The following is an 8,923-nucleotide window of genomic DNA, read 5'->3' as shown; positions in this document are numbered from 1 at the left end:
AGGAACAACATTGGATTACAGGTACAATACATGCATGTGTCAGTGCTGAATGTACGGTACTTACAAGCACAAACTCTCACCATAACTCCTTGATGGCTGTGTTCCGTTCAAATGGGACCCTGATCACTTGTTTCATCAGCATGGCATTCCTATGAAGAATATGGTCCAATGACGGTCTGGACGTTTCTAAATGTAGCATGGTCAGCTAGGATCCTAGTTTTTATCTGTCTGAGTGTGATAGAGTTGTTCTCACGAACCATATCTACAATGTCAGTGTCCTGTTCGGCTGTGTAAATGCTGTGAAATTGCTCAACAGACCTGAATGTTTAGAGATTTGAGTATTTGTGTGTTGTAGGTTGATGCTTTGAGATTTTACTTGAGAAGTGTGTGCAACAACTGAACATTGTGTGCAGTGTTTTGACAACAAGGTGATGTGTAATTGACATCAGAGTGTAAACAAGGAAAGTCAGTCTAATGCAGATAAGGGAGTGTGAAGTAGTGCCAAATTGGGTCGAGCGATTGGTACATGAAGTGAAGGTTGTGCAAATTGTGCCGAATTTTCGCTTTTTGTGTGTTAACAACTGAGAAAAACTGTAATCCGCATGGCAGTCCTATGAAGAATACGGTCCAATGTAGAGAGGCTGACGGTCTGGACGTTTCTAAATGTAGCATGGTCAGCCAGGATCCTAGTTTTTATTTGTCTGAGTGTGATAGAGTTGTTCTCACGAACCATATCTACAATTTCAGTCTCCTGTTCGGCTGTGTAAATGCGGTGAAATTGCTCAACAGAACTGAATGTTTAGAGATTTGAGTATTTGTGTGTTGTAGGTTGATGCTTTGAGTTTTACTTGAGAAGTGTGTGCAACAACTGAACATTGTGTGTAGTGTTTTGACAACAAGGTGATGTGTAATTGACATCAGAGTGTAAAGAAGGAAAGTCAGAGTCTAATGCAGATAAGGGAGTGTGAAGTAGTGCCATATTGGGTTGAGCGATTGGTACATTAAGTGAAGGTTGTGCAAATTATGCCGAATTTTAGCTTTTTGTGTGTAAACAACTGAGAAAAACTGTAAATAATATATACAATACTGTTAATGTGGAAGAACTGCATACTGTACATTCATTTTCTTGGTAGTGCACAGTTTAATCCAAAACCATATTCAAATACATAGTTGAATATCCACATAAAATAAGGATACAAACTTTGTTCATAAGTAACACTTCCTCTACAATAATGCCATACTTTTATATTTTCTGTCATTTTATTCGGGACAGACGAGCCTGAAGAACACAACTGGGCTGACCGTGTTCTGTCTCTTATGGCAAAGAAGACAAATAAAACACTTGGTTCTTATCTAAAGTGTATTACATCAGAAAGTAAAAGATAAATATTGTTCTGATAAGAGTTCATTTTTTTAACCAACCATAATGAATAACACAAACTTGCTTTGTTTGCTTAAAAATATCAACTTAAAAGATAATGTGTTACTGTATTTACAGTATTGTAGATACAAATGGTGTATATATTCTTTATTAGGAAAACATATTTTTGACATGCTTTAAAGCAGTTGACAAAATTAAGGTACAAATGATAAAAAATGTAGCTGCTGATTCTTTGTAGATGCAAATATGTTTGTTTCATGCATACAAGAGTTGTATGAAGTGTTGTGTCAGAAGTGTTGTGCCCTTGTTTGTCCAACACAAGACCCCCACCACCACCTTGAAGGCCCCCCAACAGCACCCTCAGGTGAACAAGGCAACCCGAGCCGACCCCTGCAGAGGCAGAGTTGAGGCACTCCATGCAAGGCGGTTACACTTCCCTTTCTGTCAGCAGTTTTCAGTGTGTTCACTGGCGCAGCTTTCTCCATTATCAGTCTTCACCCGAACGAGCGACAGCAGCCACATCCAAACTCAAACTACAAACTTGAAAGCTGTGAGTCCTGATTTCATTTTCGAATTGGATTTATTTTCTTAAAATTGTGTTTGTTCTTATTCAACATCTGCTCCGATTCATGTTTCCTGTTCATCTGGACGATGACTGATAATATCTAGAAGATTTAGAGTCTCAATCATAAACTCATTTAAATGAGACATACAGAATTAATAGTGAATGATTATAATTGGGATTATTACTAAACAGTTTATTATTATGCTCTCCACCCGTCAGGAGACGATGTCCACCTATGTTCAACAGGCAGAAATAGAGAAAGGGATGATGATGCATTTGAGGAACCGTGTTAGTTCAGGTGTGCCACCTTCTCGTGAATGAGAATAGAACCTGGGGAACGATCAGTACCTGTGTTTGTTTTATAATGAAAAACATAACATGCTTATCTTCCTTTGAATGTAACAAACAGGTTTTGCTCGAGGTTCATCAAGTTAAAGAGTTTTTACTCTCTCAGTTGTCATAGCTGCTTCTATGTAAAGAGCCTTGAGATAATGTTTATTATGATTTGGCGCTATACAAATAAAACTGACACGTCTGTTCAACCACAACTGGAACATGTTTACCAGAAGTACATCCTCAGATCCTACAATGTGAAACTTGTTCCACTTTCACCACATTTAAAATGTCTTATTTTTACATCTACCTTGAAAAGGTACGAATTTTATTGTCTGATTCACCGATGATAGTGGAAAAAATTAAGCTGAGACGCAAACAAGCTCAGACCTTGTTTTCCTGCCCCAGGGCATCATGGGTAGATCAGAGTAAGGAGGACAACAACAGATTTGTGTCATCGCAGCAGTGAACATTTCACATTTTTCCAGATGTTGGTTTTGACATTTGTCAGATTTTCTGCCCCTGAAATTTTCATAATTTTCCTGACGTGTCGTCACTAAATTAAAATGTTTAAATATTTTCTGAACTGATTTGATGTCTTTCTTTCGGGGGGTTAGGGTTAGTAATGTCACAAAGCTCATTAGTTTAGCTAGTGTGCGTAATATCCAGTGACACTCGGATCCTAGTGCTCCAGTGTTATGTTTATGTTAAGCCCCCCTTCAGATCGTAATTTGACCCCCGAAAAAAGATTTGATGAACAAATTAAATTGATTAATTAATTGATTAATAGGGATTATTTTATTGGGATTATTTGGGTTTGTATGGTGAAAAACTCTGTTTATAGACTTAAACAAATCCAGGCGGCGCCTCTGATGTTTTCTAATCAATGAGACATAGAACTCATTTTTATAAAAACCTGTTGAATTCAAGTTTCTGTGTTGCTTGATTAATAGGGCGTCACTGCCTCTCAAACAATGAAGTTAAGAAGCTAACAGGGGGTCTCAAGTGTCAATCAAGGGTCTATTGGGTATTTCGCACCCAGGGTTTGACGTTCTCTATTCTCTTTGTTCACAGCCGGAGAACAACAACATGGAGATGTCTTTGTTCAACCAATCAGAATACTATTACAATTACGTAGATTATGACTACGATGTTGTAGCACCTTGTACTTACCAGAACCACCACAGTGTGCAGCTGTTTGTGGGTCGGTACGTTCACTCCATCATCTGCATCCTGGGCTTTCTGGGGAACAGTCTGGTGATCGTTAACTACGCCTTCTACAAGAGGACTAAGTCCGTGACAGACGTCTATCTGCTCAACGTCGCCATCGCTGACCTGCTGTTTGTGGTGTCGCTGCCTCTCATCATCTACAACGAGATGTGGTCATGGTCAATGGGGCCGGTAGCCTGCAAGCTGCTGAGCGGCTCTTACAGTGTGAACCTTTACAGCGGCATGTTGCTGCTCGCCTGCATCAGCATCGACCGCTACCTCGCCATCGTCCAGGCTCACCGCAGCTTCAGGCTGCGCACGCTGCCCCACAGCCGCCTCATCTGCGTCATCGTTTGGATCTTTGCTTTTCTTCTGTCCGTCCCAACTTTCTACTTTTACAACTGGTACGACCCGACCCCCGAGTCCTTCATGTTTGAGGAACACGAGAGGAATCTGACCACCAGATCTCCACAGTTTGTCTGTAAGTTCGGGTTCATGTATGAAAGCCCGGCCTGGACGACCAATGTAGCCGTCGTCAGCACCCAGCTGGCCCTGGGCTTCTTCCTGCCACTGCTTATCATGACCATCTGCTACACCGCCATTATCATGAAGCTGCTGAGTGTCCGAAATTTCCAGCGGCACAAGGCATTCTGGGTGTTACTGGCTGTGGTGGTGGTGTTCGTCACCTGTCAACTACCTTACAATATTGTATTGAATTACGACAAAACCATCATGTTCCAGCTGGAGACTTGTGAAGCATCCAAGGCCCTGCAGGTTGCCAAGACAGTAACGCAGACCATCGCCTACCTACACTGCTGCCTGAGCCCGGTGCTGTACGCCTTCTGTCGGAGTGAAGTGCAGGAACCACTTCAGAAGGATCATCCAGGACCTCTGCCGCTTCTCCAGGATCCTGTCTGAGGTCTACGTGTCCACTCGCCGCCCGGTGGACGGATCCAGCAACAATGGCTCGTCTCTCACCATTCGACGACAATTGTTGTGGACCTGACGTTACCGGTGGTTTCAGTCCAAGGCAGCAGGTCCAAACTCAAATCCCCATCTTCATTTTAATGAACAAAATTTTTTCTTTTGATGAGGGAAAGAGTTTATCATAATCACACAGGAAACAAGTTCTGTTTAGATTTAATAAAATCAGAACATTCACTGATTTTATCACATTAAGAGTTTTATTTACTTTCACATTTCATATGATCACAAGGTTTGAATTCAAATGAAATTAAATCATCATGTTTTAAAATAAAGTTGTCAAAATGAAAATAATTGTGGCGACTCTGACATGTTTTAATACTTTTTATTTTTACATGTAAAAAAAGTGAAGGTGTCAGGATGACTTCATACTGTCGGCAATCAAACCAGCAACCATTCACTTCTTCAAATGTTCTGGGACAGGAAGTCACTCCTAAATAATTATTAACGATGTTTAGTAATTAATTCATCTGATCCGTGTCAGATGGTTTGTCCCTGGTCAGTTACTAAGCTGGATCGACATCTGTGTGGGCAATGCCAGTTGAATTTCTTAGTAAGGGTGTGTTATGGGAAGATACCAGACAGGATAAACAGGTTAGGTTCAAGCTGGAGGACCACAGATTGTGCTGGAAAAGCAGAACGGAGTAAAAACAGTGAATAAAGAGGGGGGGGAAATCAAGCCGACATTGGATATGTCTACTGTCCCTCCGTTCCTTACACATCAGACTGTGTAAACATTTAGTAACTAAATGCAACATGAGAACTGGTTTGTGTTGCAGGCATTTTTTACATTACATTACTTTACATTTTATTTAGCTGACGCTTTTATCCAAAGCGACTTACAATAAGTGCCTTCAACCATGAGGGTACAAACCACGAACAGCAAGAATCAAGAAAGTACAATATCTTCAGAAAAGCAAAACTACAAAGTGCTATAAGTAAGTGCCATTTAAGTGCTACTAAATTGTTAGTTTGAAAATTGTATTCAAGGTAGAGTCGCAAGAGGTGTTTTTTTAGTTTGTGGCGAAAGATGTGTAAACTTTCTGCTGTCCGGATGTCCATGGGGAGCTCGCTCCAACATTTAGGAGCCAAGACAGCGGCAGAGCGGAGTAGTGAGTGAATTTAGGTTGGTTAAAGACCAGTCGAGCTGCTGCTTTCTGAATGAGCTGCAGAGGTCAGATGGCACTAGCAGGTAGACCTGCCAGGAGGAAGTTACAATAGTCTAGGCGTGAGATGACCAGGGCATTTTTTTATTTGTAAAACTCCACGTAGTTAAGACTCACTTTAGTACAAGGCAGAGTTTGAACTTTGTTGATGCAACCGGCTCTGGTGCTAAAGTCATTACTATTATTATCCTTTATTTAATAATATCTATGCATTACTATTGTTACGGTTTGAAGGAGGAGATGGACCCAGGATGCAGAGGTTATAACAAAAAGGGGATTTAATATATAAAAACGTCTTTAACAAGACAAAAACAAAACAAGAGCACTAACAAAAGTAACACTGGCGACAAGGCGCACTGAGAACAAGGAAGGAGGAAGCAGGAGAAGCTGGACGAAACAGCAGGAACAAACAAACCATCTCTCACGACGTGTAGAGAAAACAACGAGTACAACCCGACACCAGACAAAGGGAAACAGAGGCTTAAATACAAAGCAGGAAGGCCGGGGCAATTACACCAGGTGAAACACATGAGGATTGGAGATCACAATCACAGACAGGAAGTGAGACACCGAGAAGCTGAAACAAGACAGTGAGAGCAAGGCTACAAAATAAAACAGGAAATAGAAAACACAAGACAGAAAACCAGAAACCTAAATGACTGAGCGTCACAACTATGAGTTTATTAATACATTTATATAGAGGAGAAATGGTCTTCCATCAATTATACAGCATGGCAATGTTACTGATTTCAACCACTGAAACTTTAAATAGTGAACAAATAAATGCAAGGCCTGCTACCTGCTTTGATATTAAAAAGAGCGATAAAAGATTAAGAAGAGGTTTGTTTGAACTATATTTAAGTTTGAATTAGATGTTTTATTTTCATAATAACAGTTTTAGATCAAAAGCACTTGAGTCAGAAGTAAAATGTGTTTTTCCTTACTCTTGTTGAGTAAGGGCAGAGGAAGTCACACCATGTTAAAGCCCTGCACAAGACGCTGTTGCGGTCTTTGATGTGTGATGGGAAGGTAAGAGAAAGATGGAGTAAACAGACAGTGGATAAAATACTAATTTTGCTGGAAGAGCAAAAATATATTCAGTATCTGGAGAACAGGAGCAGGGAGAAATGTGCAAAAAACATCAAAACTTCGGAATGGGTGGTCACGTGGGACCGCAGGGAAGATGGCAGCACAGTAGGAGAGCTCCCCATGACCGTCAGTTAATTAAGTAAATTTGGAGACACACACTTCGTTTTAAGTCTGGAAAGTGAGGGGTTGTGTTAAAGATAAGAAGTACTACCAGTTTCTGACCAAAAATCTGTTCGTTCTCCGTCGAAATGGCAAACAACGGCAAAGCTAACTTTTTCAAAGGTGCGGCGACGAGAAGTAAGCTAACCTCAAAGACCAGCCCGACACCTGAACCCACCTCGCCGACAACGTCAGGTGACAGCGACCCTAAACCTGGAGTGTCTGACGATACACCTATGTTTGAGGAAATACGGAAAATGAGTGCCACTCTTCAGGTGGTGGCGACAGATGTTGTCTCAATCAAGGAGACAACAAAGAGCTTAAAGACGCGGTGGAGAGCATACAGATGAGGCTGGGAGAGGAAGAACAGCGGATAGCGGACGTGGAAGACGTAAATACACGGATGGAGGAAAACATGGAGAAGTGTCACAAACGACTGGAAACACTGTGGATGCGTGTGGAAGACCTGGAAAACCGCAGCAGGAGAAATAATGTAAGAGTGGTGGGACTGAAAGAGGGCAAGGAGGAGACCGGGAAAGTTAATCAGTATGTGGAAAAGATCCTATCTCAGGGGCTCGGGCTATCTGGCAGCGAGTTTGAAATTGAACGTGCCCATCGCTCTATGGCACCCGTACCGGGCCCGAATATGTGTTTAGCTGTTGTTGAAACCATGGTGAGAGAACTGAGGTCAAAGAGTATTTACAGGTCTAGAAATGACGGCTAACAGGTACATTAATATAGTATCATGGAACATAAATGGATGTGGGAATCCCATTAAAAGGAGGAAGGCTCTGACATATTTGAAATCCAAGAATACAGATGTAGCGTTTATTCAGGAGTCTCATATGATGGGGGACGAAGAGGCAGGGAAATTTAAAAGAGGCTGGGTAGGGAAGGTTTTCCATAGCTCATACTCTAGTAAGCAGAATGGGGTGATGATACTCATTAATAAAAATCTGAGTTTTGTTATGATAAAACAACACAATGATAAGGAGGGTAGGATTATTTGTATTGAAGCATTGATAAATGGAATCCGGACAGTGCTATGTAATATATACGCCCCAAACAAGGAGGAACCTGACTTCTTTCATGAGGTGAACAGAGTGATAGGAAACATGCAGGGCCGGGTGATACTGGCAGGGGATTTTAACCAGGTAATGGACGGGATAGTTGATAAGAGTAAGCCCAGTGCTAAATCTTCACCCAGGGACAGAGATGCAATTCATATGCTGACAGAGGACTTGAGTTTGGTGGACATATGGAGATTGGTGAACCCACGTGAGAGGGAATACACCTTTTACTCCCACTGTCACAAATCTCATTCAAGGATTGATTTTTTTCTGGTATCTAACTCATTAATAGACTCAATAGTGGACTGTGAGATAGGAGCTATTGCCCTTAGTGACTACGCCACGGTGGAGTTACAGGTTGACCTGAACACAGATAATGTGAAAAGAGGACGTTGGAGGCTCAACACTGTGTTGCTACAGGATGGGTCATTTAGTAATATGTTAGCAAAAGATCTTAAATCTTTTTTTGAAATTAATATTGACTCTACAGAAACAATATCCCCGGTTTGGGAAGCATCTAAGGCTTATATAAGGGGGAAAATTATTGCCCACACCTCAAAAATGAAGAAGGCGAATGCGAAGAAAGAAAACACATTAGACAAAGAGATCCGTAAGCTAGAGAAAGAACTGGCAAGTCACTATTCAGATGATTTATACAAAACAATTTGTAAGATGAAATATCAACTACATGACAAAAAGGCTGAGTATGCCTTATTTAGGCTAAAGACTAGTTTCTACGAAGGGGGCGAAAAGAATGGCAGACTGTTAGCGAGACAATTGAGACAACAGGATAATTCCAACAAAATTCCAATAATTAAGAAGGATAATGGGGTTGTAACCTCATCAAAGGAAATTAATCAGGTTTTTAAAAACTTTTCTAAAAATCTTTACACATCCTCCTGCGCACCTAATCAAGAAGACACAGAGTCATTTTTCTCAGGTCTTAACCTGCCTACTGTATCTAATG

General features: G+C 41.1%; 1 pseudogene; it reads left to right on the top strand.

Annotated features, from left to right (window-relative positions):
• The first annotated feature begins 1,798 nt into the window (after positions 1 to 1,798).
• LOC128425641 (C-C chemokine receptor type 6-like) lies at positions 1,799 to 4,766 on the top strand (annotated as a pseudogene).
• Positions 4,767 to 8,923: the final 4,157 nt, after the last annotated feature.

Source organism: Pleuronectes platessa, chromosome 20, assembly GCF_947347685.1.
Source record: "Pleuronectes platessa chromosome 20, fPlePla1.1, whole genome shotgun sequence".
Taxonomy (NCBI): Eukaryota; Metazoa; Chordata; class Actinopteri; order Pleuronectiformes; family Pleuronectidae; genus Pleuronectes; species Pleuronectes platessa.
The sequence above is the reverse complement of the archived record's forward strand: the minus strand, read 5'-3'. Positions and strand labels throughout refer to the sequence as shown.